The 14,344-nt window shown below is 38.6% G+C and overlaps 1 non-coding gene across 1 annotated transcript; it reads right to left on the reverse strand.

Moving 5' to 3' along the window:
• Positions 1-9,517: 9,517 nt before the first annotated feature.
• On the reverse strand, positions 9,518-9,591 carry TRNAT-CGU. Its single transcript has one exon. It is a non-coding gene; the product is annotated as a tRNA-Thr (tRNA).
• Between the last annotated feature and the right edge of the window lie 4,753 nt (positions 9,592-14,344).

Genomic DNA, 14,344 nt, shown 5'->3' on the forward strand with positions numbered 1-14,344 from the left:
GTTATTGTTTTTCCTTACTGTTTTTCAGTTTTCTATTTCATTGGCATTTACTCTTTATTATTTTCCTCTTCTGCCTGCTTTGGATTTAATTTGCTCATCTTTTTTACTAAGTTTCTAAGATAGAAGATGAGAACATTGATTAGAAATATTTCTTCCTTTCTAATATGTTTAATGCTAAAATTATCCCACTAAGCATGGTTTTTGCTGCATCCCACAAATTTTGATATGCTGCATTTTCAGTTTTATTCAGTTTAAAGTATTTTCTAATCTCTCTGTGATTTCTTCTTCGACTTGTGGGTTATTAGAACTCCGTGGTTTAATCTCCAGATATGTGTGGCTTTCTCAAATATCTCCAAATGTTATTGATGCTCAGCTGTGTACAAGAAAAAAACTCTCTGTGATTTTAATCCTTTCAATGATTATACATCTATATATATACATATATACACACACAGACAGTGAAAGAATATATATATATATATATATGGATTTGTGCAATCATGCAGATAAAGATATGGACTTCATAGCTTTAAAACATGTCTGAACTTTTTCTTTTTTGCAACTCCTCCCATCAAATTATATTTTATGTCAGTTTTCCTTACAACTACATGGACTTTGGTGGCTGCCTCCATTAATAGAATGAGCAAACACAGTGCTATGCAACTTTTAAAGTCTAGGTTAGAAAAGGTTTTGCAGCATCTACCATTTTCTCTTGGGGCACTTGCACCAGCAGTCTTCAGCCATCAGCTACCATCTTGTTGTTCCACATCCTTGGCAGCATTTGGTGTTGTCAATGTCTTGAATTTTAGTTATTTTAGTAGGTGTGTAATGGTATCACATTGTTGCTTTAATTTGCAATTCCATAATTACATGTGATTTGGGGCATATTTTCATATGCTTAGTGGCTATCTGTATATCTTATATCTGTTTACATCTGCCTATTTCTTACATTGAGTTGTTTTCTTATTGTTGAGCTTTAAAAATTCTTTGTGTAATTTGCATACCCGTCCTTTATCTGATATGTGTCTTGCTAATATTTTCTCACAGTCTGTGGCTTGCCTTTTCTTTTTCTTACTTGTCTTCTGCAGAGCAGATGTTTTGAATTTTAATGAAGCTCAACTTATCAATTTTTTTCTTTATTGAAGATGTTTTTGACATTGTATGTAAGAAGCTGTTGCCAAACTCAAAGTTACCTTGATTTTCTTCTATGTTATCTTCTATAAGTTTTATAGTTTTGCATTTTATATTTAGGTCTGTGATCTTCTTTGAGTTTTGTGAAAGATGTAAAGTCTGTGTCTAGATTCATTTTTTGTGTGTAGATGTCCAGTTGTTCCAGCCCCATTTGTTGAAAGTACTATCCTTTCTCCATTGAATTGCCTGTGCTCCTTTGTCAAAGATCAGTTGACTATATTTGTGTGGGCCTATTTCTGGACTCTCTATATTCTAGTCCATTGATTTATGTATCTTTTCTTTGACTAATATCACACCGTCTTTATTTATTTATTTATTTTTTGAGACAGAGTCTCGCTCTGTTATCCAGGCTGGAGTGCAGTGGCACAATCTCGACTCACTGCAACCGCCGCCTACCAGGTTCAAGCAATTCTCCTGTCTCAGCCTTCCGAGTAGCTGGGATTACAAGTGTGTGTCACCAGGCCTGACTAATATTTTCATGTTTAGTAGAGATGGGGTGTGCCACCAGGCCCAACTAATTTTTTTATTTTTAGGAGAGATGCGGTTTTGCCATGTTGATTTCATTCATCTGGAGTTTTGTAGATTACCACATGCAGGTATGGCATATATTTTGTTAGATTTATATCTAAGTATTTCTTTTCTGGTGCTAACATAAATGGTATTGTGTATTAAATTTCATATTCCAGTTGTTCATTGCTGGCATATATGAAAATAATGGACTTTTGTATATTAACCTTGTATCCTGCAGCCTTGCTATAGACTCATATTACTTTCAGGAGTTTTTGTTAACTCGGATTTTCTACATAGATAATCATGTTATCTGTGAATAAAGATAGTTTATTTCTTCCTTCCCAATCTGTATATCTTTGATGTTGTTTTCTTGTCTTATTGCATTAGCTAAAACTTCTAGTACAATGTTAAATAGGAATAGTGAGAGTGAAGACTCTCACATTGTTCCTAATCTTAGCAGGAAAGAAACTAGTTTCTCACTATTAAGTATGTTGTTGGTTGTGGCATTTTTTGTAGATGTGCTTTATTAAGTTGAGGAAGTTCCCCTCTATTCCTAGTTTAGTAGAGTTTTTGTTATGAATTGGCATTGAATTTTGTCAAATGCTTTTTCTGCACCTATTGATATAATCATATGATTTTTCTTCTTTAGCCTTTTGATGTAATAAATTGCCTTGATTTTTGAAGGTTGAACCAGCCTTGCATACCTGGAATGAATCCCAATTGGTTCTGGTGTATCATTCTTTTTATGCCTTGTTGGATTAGATTTGCTAATGTTTTGTTGAGAAATTTTGCTTCTATATTGATGAGAGATATTGGTCAGTAGTTTTCCTTTCTTGTAATGTCTTCATCTGGTTTTGGTGTTAGGGTAATTCTGGCCTCATAGAAAGAGTTAGGAAGTATTTTCTCTGCTTTTATTTTCTGGAAGATATATTAGAATATTGGTATAATTTCTTTCTTTAATATTTGGTAGATTTCATCAGTGAAAGCTGAGTTGTTTCTTCTATTGCTTTAGTTTCTTTAGTAGATATAAACCTAACTGGATTATTTATTTCTTCTCATGTTAGTTTTGGTAGACCATATCTTTCAAGGAATTGGTCTATTTCAACTAGGTTATCAAATTTGTGGGCACAGAGTTGTTCATAAAATTATTTTATTATTGTCTTAATGTTCACAGACTCATAGTGGCCTCTCCTTCACTTCTGATATTAGTAATTTGTGCCTTCTTGTTTGTTTTTATTAGTTACCTGGCTAGAGGTTGATCAATTTTTCTGAATTTTTGTAAGTAACCAGCTTGCAGTATTGTGAATTTTCTCTATTAATTCTGTTTTTTATTTCATTGATTTCTGCTCTAATATTTATTTCTTTTCTTCTGTTTACTTTGAGTTTAATTTATTCTTCTTTTTCTGGTAGCTTAACATGCAACCTTAAATTACTGATTCTAGATCTTTCTTCTTTTCTAATATGTGCATCCAATGCTATAAATTTCCCTCCAAACACTGCTTTTACTTCATCTCACAAATGATTGATAAGTTGTGTTTTCATTTTAATTAAGAAATGTTTTTAAAATTTATCTTGAAACTTCTTTAACCTATCTGTTATTTAGAAGTATATTGTTTAATCTGTAAGTATTTTGTACTTTTCTAGTTATCTTTTCATTACTGATTTCTAGTTTAATTCAATTGTTGTTTGGTAGCATATTTTGTATGATTTCTTTTCTTTTAAATTTGCTAAAATGTGTTTTATGGTCCAGAATGTAGTCCACCTTGGTGAATGTGAGCTTGAGAAGAATGTGTATTCTGATGTTGTTGGATGAAGTATTTTATAGATGTCAATTATTTACAGTTGATTGGTGGTGCTCTTCTGTTGAACTGTGTCCTTACTGATTTTCTGCCTGCTGGGTCTGTCAATTACTGATTGAGGGTTGTTGAAGTCTTTCCAGCTCTAATAGTCGATTCATCTCTCTTTCTCTCTCTCTCTCTTTTTTTTTTTTTGGTTATTTTTTTGAGACGGAGTCTAGCTCTGTCCCAGACTGCAGTGCAGTGGCGCGATCTCTGCTCACTGCAACTTCCGCCTCCCGGGTTCAAGCGATTGTCCTGTCGAGGCCTCCGGAGTAGCTGGGACTACAGGCTCCCGCCACCACGCCTGGCTAACTTTTTGTATTTTTAGTAGAGATGGGGTTTCACCGTGTTAGCTAGGGTGGTCTCCATCTCCTGGTCTCGTGATCCACCCGCCTCGGCCTCCCAAAGTGCTGGAATTACAAGCGTGAGCCACTGCGCCAGGCTTGTTTTGTTTTGTTTTGTTTTGTTTTGTTTTGTTTTGGCAGTCTCGCTGTGTCATCCAGACTGGAGTTCAGTGGTGCCTGGCCTCAAGTGATTCTCCCAAGGTAGACTTCCAAAGTGCTGGGATTACAGGTATGAGCCACTGTGCCCAGCCTATATTTCTAGTTTTGTCATTTTTAGTGGTTGTTTTCGTATTTGCTATATACACTTACAACTAATTCAACTCCGTTTTCGAATTATCCTACACCACTACACAGGTATTAATAAGTCTTCCCAGTTCCTCCCTCTGGCCCCTTATGACATTATTGTCATTCATTTCACAGCATCTGTAAGCTATATCATTGAAACATTGTTGATATTATTTTGAACAAACTGTTACCTGTTAGGTCAATTAAGAATAAGAAAACTAAAATGATTTTACTTTCTCTAATTCTCCTTTAACACTCTTCCTTTCTTTATGTAGATCCAAGTTTCTGACCTGTATCATTTCCTTCTTTCTCAAGAATTTTTATCATTTCTCACAAGGCAGATCTTCTGAGTACAAATTCCCTCAATTTTTGTTTCTCTGAGAAAGTCTTTATTTCTCCTTCATTTTTGAAGGATAATTTCATAGAAATACTGTATTATATGTCTTTTTATTTGAAGAATATTTCTATTTGCTACATCATACCCACGGAACTAATAATTTAAAGACTTACAAGACTTACATTGTAGGTCTCATTTTTTTAAAGCTGTTATCTCATGCACTAGATGGTCATAACTTGAGGGCTCATACTCAGTTATAATGTATAGGTACTTTACTGAATACCTTACAGGGTCTTGCACCTTGTAAATTTCAATAATGAAGATAAATCCTGAGTAATGACTTTCAAATGGAATTTGCTTTTCTGATTCAAAGCAAAAAAGACACTGAAAGAAAACAGAAAGGTCAATCAGCCACCAATTTGTTTGGTACCTCTCACATTCTCCACACTGGATGTTCAAAGTTTTCATTTTCAGGATCTGATGCACAGTGTGAATGCCTTCCTCATGTGTAAAGCTCTTGGTCTGAACTTTTCCATGTGAAAACTTTGTTCAATTGATTGAATATGGAGAATTAGTAAAAGGAATTTATTAAATTATTATCATTTGAGACAGAGTCTCACTCTGTCACCTAGGCTGTAGTGCAGTGCGATGTTGGCTCACTGCAACCTTCACCCACCCAGGTTCAAGCGATCCTCCCACCTCAGCCTCCCCAGTACCTGAGACCACAGGCATGCATCACCATGCCTGGCTAACTTTTGTATTTTTGATAGAGAGGGGTTTTTGCCATGTTGCCTAAGCTGGTCTTGAAATCCAGGGTTCAAGTGATCTGCCTGCCTCAGTCTCCTGAAGTGCTGAAATCTCAGGCATGAGCCACTATGGCTGGCCAAAAATTTACTTTGAAAGTCTTTTTAGGCCAGACTTGTTAGCTGGGCGTGGTGTCCTGCGTCCATAGTCCTAGTTACTTGGGAGGCTGAGGTGCGAGGATTGCTTGAGGCTAGGGGGTAGAAGTTGCTGTGAGCTGAGATCACGCCACTGCACTCCTGCCTGGGAAACAAAGCCAGACTCTCTAAAGCATACCCCAAGACAAGGGATGTGCCTTACTGAGTATGTGACTTACTGAGAAAATGATCCTCTGGATGGGGAAGGAAAAGTAACAAAGCAAAGATGTGGTCTCACATAAAGTCTAGCCTTGGCCTGACCCATGAGACAGGGGCTCTGGAATATAAATTGCATAGCAGAGTGGTCACTGAGTCAAGGGACTTGACTTTTATACTCCTTCCCCCAATCCGTCAGTTATCAGCTGCTGGGAATGGAATGGTGGTGTAATCTACTAGATGTCTCCAAACAGCCAAGGGCAATTCATGGGAGAACTTCACAGAGTTACACCATTGTGGGGATGGGTGTGTAACTTCCCAAGGGGTCCTTCCTGTCCACTGCACCCAGAAAGATCACAACATTGCAGTAAAGAAAGCGTTTAATAGACACAAGCTCAGCCACACCACATGGGAGATGGCATTAGTACTCAAATCATCTCCCTGAAGGCATGGAGGTTATGGGCTTTTCAAAGAGAGTTTGGTAGGCAGGGGACCAGGGTAGGGGGCAAGCTGATTGGTTGGGTTGGAGATGAAATCATAGGGAATTGAGGCTGTCCTCTCATGCTGAGTCAATTCCTGGGTGGAGGCCACAGGAGGGGTTGGCGGGTCCAGGTGAGGACATGTGGTTGTCAGAAATGCAAAAACCTGAAAAGACATCACCATGTTGTAGGTTGTACAATAGTGATGTTATCTGCCAGAGTAATTGGGGAAGTTGCAAATCATATTACTTCCACAGTAATGGCTGGTAAGTATTTAGAATTCAGACCTTCTTATCCTCTAACTTGGTGGCCTTTTATTAGTTTTATAAGAACAGTTTAGTCTTTGGGAAGGGGCATTACCATTTAAATTATAAACTAAATTTCTCCAAAAATTAGTTTGGCCCATGCCCAGGAATGAGCAAAGACAACCAACCAGTGAGGCTGGAAACAAGATGAAGTCAGCATGCCAGATTTCTCTTACTGTCATAATTTTGCAATGGCTGTTTCAGGTGTAGTGGCCTGTAAAAAACAAACTAGGAAGAAGAAAAAGAATTGAGAGGGTTTCCAAGATTCTGTGCTAGTGTAAAACAACCAGGTAAGTGGAATACTCTACATTTGTAATTTTAAGCTGAGGTGTGACTGTCCCAGATGTCGTCTGTTATTTAGGAAAAATAATAGATTTCATTTACTTGCTAGTATAAATCACTAATTTTGTTTTAATGTTTTGCGTTAGTTTCCTAGGGATGTCATAACAAATTACCACAAACTGGGTGGCCTAAAGTGATAGAAAGTTACTTTCTCACAGTTCTGGAAGCCAGAAGTCTAAAATTAAGGTGTGGACAGGGTCATGCTCCTTTAAAAGCTCTTGGGAAGAACCCTTCCTTGCCTCTTTCAACTGTGATGATTGCCAGAGATCCTTGGTGTTCCTGTAACCACCTAACATGTTCTCCTTGCCTGCTGCCTAGACAGAGCCAACTTATCAAGACAGGGGAATTGCAATAGAGAAAGAGTTTAATTCATGCAGAGGTGGCTGTACAGAAGACTGGAGTTTTATTATCCCTTAAATCAGTCTCCCCAAAACATGGGGATTGGGGTTTTTAAGGATAATTTGGTGGGTAGCGTTCAGTGAGTTGGGAGTGCTGATTGGTTGGGTCAGAGATGAACGCATAGTGAGTTGAAGCTGTCTTCTTGTGCTGAGTCAGTTCCTAGGTGGGGACCACGAGATCAGATGAGCCAGTTTATTGACCTGGGTGGTATGGCTGATCCACTGAGTGTAGCATCTGTTAGGTTTTACAATAGAATAGTGATATTATCACTAGTAGCAATTTGGGGAGTGTCAGAATCTTGTAACCTCCAGCCGCATGACTTCTAAACCATAATTTCTAATCTTGTGGCTAATTTGTTAGTCCTACAAAAGCAGTCTAGTCCCTAGGCAGGAAGGGGGTTTGTTTTGGGAAAGGGCTGTTATCATCCTTGTTTCAAAGTTAAACTATAAACTAAGTTCTTCCCAAAGTTACTTCAGCGTACGCCCAGGAATGAACAAGGACAGCCTGGAGGTTAGAAGCAAGATGGAGTCAGTTAGGTCAGATCTTTTTTACTGTAATAATTTTCTCAGTTATAATTTTGCAATGGCAGTGTCATTCCTTGGCTTGTGGCTAGTAACTGCAATCTCTGCCTCCATCTTCACAGGGCCGTCTTCCCAGTGTGTCTGTGTCTCTGTGTCCAAACCTCCCTCTCTTTCTTCGAATAAAGATCCAAGTCACTGGATTATGCCCCACTCTAATCCAGAATGACCTCATCATAACTTGATTACTTCTGCAAAGACCCTAGAAAGGCGATTTATTAGAGAAAGTATAAAAACAGATTGCAAGAACGCAGTGGCCAAATCAGCATGAGAGAAGCTGACTGCAAAGAAACAAAGGCTTGCTGGAGATTTTATAGAATAGTGTTTATGCTGTAAACTGAAAAGGACTTTGTGCTTTTCAGTTGAAATGAGTTGAAATGAGCTACCTTGCAGGTGTGTGGTGGTGGTTGAGCACAGGAAGATTGTGAGTTGTTTGTACAAGAGGGCTATGTGTCCTGGATCATGAAGAAAGGCAGACTTATAGCTTATCTGCTTTCTGTTCTTGCTTTCCCTTGGTCCTGCCAGCCTGACTCCTTTTCCCTAATTAGGACTCCACAGTTAACTTGGTCCATGCCCAGAAATGAGCAAAGGCAGCCAGCCTGTGAGGCTAGAAGCAAGATGGAGTCAGCCACAGCCATCTCAGATTTCTCTCACTGCCATAGTTTTGCAAAGGCAGTTTCAGAGTAAAAGGATTAAACACTTGGCCCTAATTGTTCAATAAATAAGAAAAATGATTTAAAAAAAAAAAGCAGCAATATAGTGAAATTTATTTCTTGTTTAGGTGCCAAATATCCTTCTAAACTATGTTGTGTGTACTTACTCAACAAGCCCTCCCATCAACCATATTAGATAGGCTTATTACTATTTCAGTTCCACATGTGAGGAAAGTGATGCTCACGGAGCTAGAGCAATTTGCTAAAGGTCCCTTAGGCATCAAGTGGAGCAGCTGAGGTTTGAATACAGGCGATGTGACCTAATTCAACAAGGTCCCAATGAAAATGTACAGCAGTGAGGTCCAGACATAAGGGACCATTTTCCAATTATTTTACCTTGCTACTTACGATACTTAGAGTAACATAGTAGCCACATTGTAAAAACATTTCTCATTAAAAAGTAAAAAACAGGCCAAGCGCAGTGGCTCACGCCTGTAATCCCAGCACTTTGGGAAGCCGAGGCAGGTGGATCACTTGAGGCAGGAACTGGAGACCAGCCTGGCCAACATGGTGAAACCCCGTCTCTAATAAAAATACAAAAATTAGCTGGGCATGGTGGCACACGCCTGTAATCCCAGCAACTCTGGAGGCTGAGGCATGAGAATATCTACTGCACTGGAGCCTGGGCGACAGAGTGAGACTCCATCTCAAAAAAAAAAAAAAAAAAAATGGCAAGCGTGCCCCTGTAAATGTCCTAATTTTTGTTTGTATCTACTAATGGGTTCGTTGCTCATTAATTTCTTATCTTATAGAGCTGGAGATTTTTAGAATCTAGAAAGATTTTATTTACCTGCAAGCCTACAACAGTTATCGACATGCTTTAAACTGTAACACGTTGTAAGTGCTCAAAAACATTTTACCACAGTTTAAAGCAAGACATATGAAATTGATAGAGGTGGGTCACATGCGTTATTCTTTGGCAGTGCTTTGCATTTGCGTTGTCTTCCTCCTAAGCATTTACTTTTTAAAAGTAAGGAATCTGAGCAGGATGCAGTTAAAGAACTTGGAATTTATCCAATTGTGTTCTACTGCTGTTTGACAATTTCTTTCCTCATCAAGAAAACAGTTTTCAGAAACAGCTGATTTTCTCGGGAAAAACATCAGGCCCCACTGGGAGTCGAACCCAGGATCTCCTGTTTACGAGACAGGCGCTTTAACCAGCTAAGCCATAGAGCCACGCGGAAGCGCCATTTAAAAGTGAATCTATCTCATTTTACTTTGACAAAATGAGTTTATTGAGTTAACTGCTGTCTTCAAAAAATATGCCAACTCGAGAGATACTTCATTTCCTCAGTCTCTTTTGAAGACATACGAATACACGGGGAAACGTATTCGCCAGTTTACAGTGTCAAGGGATTTTTCTATTAATCCAAGAAAGAGCATTACAGAAAGCTATACAATACGTGGAGACCATTAAAAGGAATATATCTATACATAATTTTAAAAAACCTTCGAATCTTGAAAGTCACTCACTTAGGGTACGTGAAGCTGCCAAAGAGGAGGAACAGGCATCTCTCGCATGGAGCCGTGGGACTCGGCGTTAAGGCACTCTTCAGCTACAGGTGTCAGCCCGTTTAGCTCCTCTTCAGGTCTTGTGATGTCATTCTCAAGAGGAGAGTAAAGTTCTGTGTCATGTGGGGCCTCTCAGGAAGGGTACGGAGGTGGGGGAGGGGCGGGGCGTCAGGACTCTCTGCAGCTTCGCCCTGAAGGAATTTGGTCGACACTTTAAGACTGACCAAGAAAAAGTCATTTGGCTCAGTTTTCTCCCACCCTTTGTTTACTTCTGCTCCTCCTGGGCTTGCTTTTTGTTTGTTTGTTTGTTTGTTTTTCGGTTTTTTTCTCTTTTCTTTTTCTTTTTTTTTCCCCCTCAGTTCTGAAAATCACCTCCCAGAGCAGATAACGCGTTCTCCTCTGTAACCCGTCCTTGCACTCCCCGCGGGGGTCCCGGTTCTCATCCCTCCGGGGACCTGCGAGGAGCTCCGCCCGTGGGGTTTGAACCGCTTGCTGCTCAGCGTCCAGGAGCAGGCCCCGCGTAGGGCCGGGGAGGGGCCGTGGGAATTCAGGTGCTTCTGCGGGGCCCAAGGCCCCCAGGGCAGGCGGGGACTGAGACGACTGAGGAGTGAGGGACAAGGAGGCTGGGACTGGGGAGGGGAGACCCGGGATCCGCCCAGAATGCTTTCGTGGGGTTGGAGAGGGCAGGACACAGCCTCTTCCGGCCCGTTAGGATCCGAAGACACGCATCAAATGCAAACGGATTACCGTCCTGGACTTTGGGAATTAAGGCCCTGAACGCAGTCAGCAAAAAGTAGATCTGTCTGTACAGACGTTTCTTTCCACGTCTTTCATAGTAAGGGCTTTATTAAAAAGCAGGGACTCGAATCCTAGGTGGGTAGATGGGAGGCTGGGACTGGGGAGGGGACGTCCTCTGTTTTCTGGTTGTGCACACTAAAAATGACTCTCCGCCACCTACTCCTAAACACAGCCAGCAAAAATGAGACGTCAACTAAGCGCTGTCTCAGCCCCAGAGCCAGGTCGGCCATGGGGATTTTCAAGCGTTTTCTTAAGGACTGATTTTTCTAGAAGCTAATGGATTTTATTCTCCCAGATGTAAAGGCTAAGGCTACCGCCTGCTTCACACCCGGATAGCATAAAAGACAGCGATGGGACCGAAACTCGTGTCTCCTGGGTTCTGGTTGGCTGGAGAGAGGGGCAGTGAACTCCCCGAAAATAATTCTGTCTTTTCTCAGTATCTGGGAGGACTCATTACAGGGTAGATAATCAGAATGGATGTTTGGCAAGTGGGAATCTTTGAGATCTGTGCACACAGTTTTAACTCTACTTTTGCCAGTTTGGAGGACATGAAATTCCCAGTGAGTGTATGTTAAAAGGGAATACAGAAGGCAATATACACAACGTTCTAAAAGAATTGCTTTTCATCGAGGCAAAGTGGCTAAGCAGTCCAAAGCGCTGGATGAAGGCTCTAATCTCTTGGGGTATGGAGATTCTAGCCTGTTTAGCCACAGAAGTCATGAAACCACTATGTGGTATTTTTTAAATAATGAGTTTTGATACTTAAAATAGAATTATTGGAGTGAATTTTGTTTGTTTCTGTTGAATTCATTATTCTTACACACACCAGCCAGATTCTACTTATTAATATTTTATTTGATATGTTGACCTTTAGATGTATGAATTGGATTGTTCTCATTTGATATGTTTTGTTTTTATTTTGGGTTCTATTTATGTCTGGTTTTGGTAACCTTAATGAATGGATTCGGCAGTCATCCCCTTTTTATGTCCTGAAACTACTCAACCCACAAGAATTACCTGATCCTTGACAATTTGACAGCACTTGCCTAAGAGAATGAGGACCTTTCATGGGGCTTAGAAATGGAAAGACTTTTGACAGCCTCTTCATCTATTTCTGTGGTTCTTATTCTATGAGGATGTGTCACTTGAGTATATCATAGAGTGTCTCTGATTCTCAGTTTCTTATTTGTTGAGGGATAATGATACTGAAGATTAAATGACTTATTGCTTATAACATTCTAGCATGATGCCGGGGCCATTCAAGCTTTCAATCAATGTTATTCTTATTGTCACATCAATATTGGTAATTTATATTGTCCTAAATCCTATCTCATTCACTATGCTTAGATTATCAGGGATTATCAGACATAGAGATATAAAGTTGTAAATAATATTTGCTTTTCCCTTAAGACACCTATCTCTTCTCTATTTATAAATGTCTCCTCTCTCATCACTAATTTTGAATTCTGATTTTATATTTTCCCTTGATTAGACATTCCACAGATTTGTATTTCAGTTTTATTTACAAAAATACTTTCTTAGCTCTCCTAGCATGTAAACAGATTTTCCCTGTGAATTCCTTTCTTCTGCTTTCATTTGGTGTGTTTTGTTGGTCTTCTAGTTGTTTCTGAAGTGAAATACTCACCAGTATTTCAGTCATTTAAAATCTTTCTAATTTACTTAAAAGATACACTTAAGTTACAAATGTTCTCCTCTGACCTGCTTTTGTAGCATTCCGCAGGTAGTGATATATGTTGTCTTATTGACATTCTATTCTACCTAACCTGTAATTTTAGTTTTGATTTTCTCTTTGAGCCAAGATATTTTAGAAGCATTTGACATTTTTAAAGTATAACATTTTATACTTTTCTGATTATATTTTGATGCTGATTTCCATCTTTATTTTCTAGTACAGTATGAATTTTCTAAATTAAAAAATATTTTGATATTTTCTTACTGGACCATTGTATAGTCAATTCATGAATTTCTTGGGAAGTTTAAAATAGGGCAGTTAAAAATTCGCTATAAAGAATGTTATGATATCTATCAGGTCAGTGTTTTATTCTTATTTGTCTCTTATAATATCACTTATTTCTTTTTCCACTGATATTTCTTGAACTGAGTGCAATAAATTGAAGTCAATTACTAAATAGTGTCTGCCTTTCCACTTGGGTCCCCGCTGAATTTCTGCTGAATGAAAGTTGCTGCTTTATTTTGAGGATGAATATCAAAAAAACAAAAATCTTTATCTCCACTTAAACTGTAATTTTTAGCATTTTGCAGTACCCTTCTTTGTTTTTTTTTAATAAGTGTTGTCCAAAATCCCACCTCACATGATTTTAAGTCCTTGAGTTCTTTCTTTTTGTGAGTTTGCCTGATATTTTTGTCTCTTCTTTGTTTTCAAACTTCCGGATTGTTTCCAAGCCTGTGTGTAAGTGGCAAGCTGTAGGGAGGCTATGTGACGAGGTATATGCAGGGAACAAAGAGCTCAGAAAGACTAGTTTTTTATTTTCATAGCATTTTAAAACCCTAATTAAGAAATACTTAATCTTCCACTGGTTTATGTGGTCATAGTGAGCATTGTAATTGGATATTGAATATGTCAAATGTGTAGCTCTATAGAGAAATTGTGGGAATGGAATCTCTGATTCTAGCCAAGAACTTCCCAGCGGCTTGAGTAAAATATGTTTCCAACCTGAAAATCTAGTGCAAGTGGAAGATTCAACCTTTTAATGTTGATGTTTTCTAGGTTCCATGTTTGGTTGCCCTTTTTTCTGAGACGGTATTCAAAGGAATATTCCATACACTCATATATTTGAACCTTCCAAAATACTTTCAAATATCTTGCATATTTGGAATACTGATAACTTCCAAATATGTTACATAGACGTTTTTAGAATACCGTATGATTATAGCCACTGCCTATAAGACATTTCCACCTTAGTATCTCATAGACACTCTGGACTCATCAAGTTCCTCCTATTATTGCTTTTCCTTTTGAATAGCACCACAACCTATTCTGTTAAACTGAAAACTATGTGATTACTGTAAATGACTCTCTTTGTCCCCTCATGCATTTTTTTCCTCAAGTGAATATGATGTCACTGCTCTTTAGATTCAAATAGTGATCCTTCCCTAACTAGCCACGGCAATTAGTATGATATTCTAAGAAGAACCTGCTATTGTGAAAACATGATTTCATGGAATTGAGAGTTTTTGCTATTCAGTTAAACTCTTTTTAACTATTTGCTATTCAGTCAAATATGCCAAATGTAAAATTCTATTTTTAATTTGATATTTGTTTTGTCTCTAGAGAAGCTTTTATTCTCAACAGAGAGATACAAACCTGATGTTTTGATGCACACATTTAAAAATCTGAATCAAGTTTGACATAAAGAGACAGTTAAATTTGCCAAAAAAAAAACTTATGAGACATAATCACAAATGATGGAATATATTATGCCAAATTTATTCTTTTTTGCATGAAGGGAATTGTGAACGTTGACCTGATTAGTTTGGACCATCAAGAGCAGAGTTGAACCGTAATCTCCACAGCACCTCCAAATCCTGAAACAAGCTTTTCATCCCCACATTAACGCTGTTTTCTGTCCCTTCTGTC

The sequence above is a fragment of the Mandrillus leucophaeus genome, unplaced genomic scaffold, assembly GCF_000951045.1.
Source record: "Mandrillus leucophaeus isolate KB7577 unplaced genomic scaffold, Mleu.le_1.0 Scaffold392, whole genome shotgun sequence".
Lineage (NCBI taxonomy): Eukaryota > Metazoa > Chordata > Mammalia > Primates > Cercopithecidae > Mandrillus > Mandrillus leucophaeus.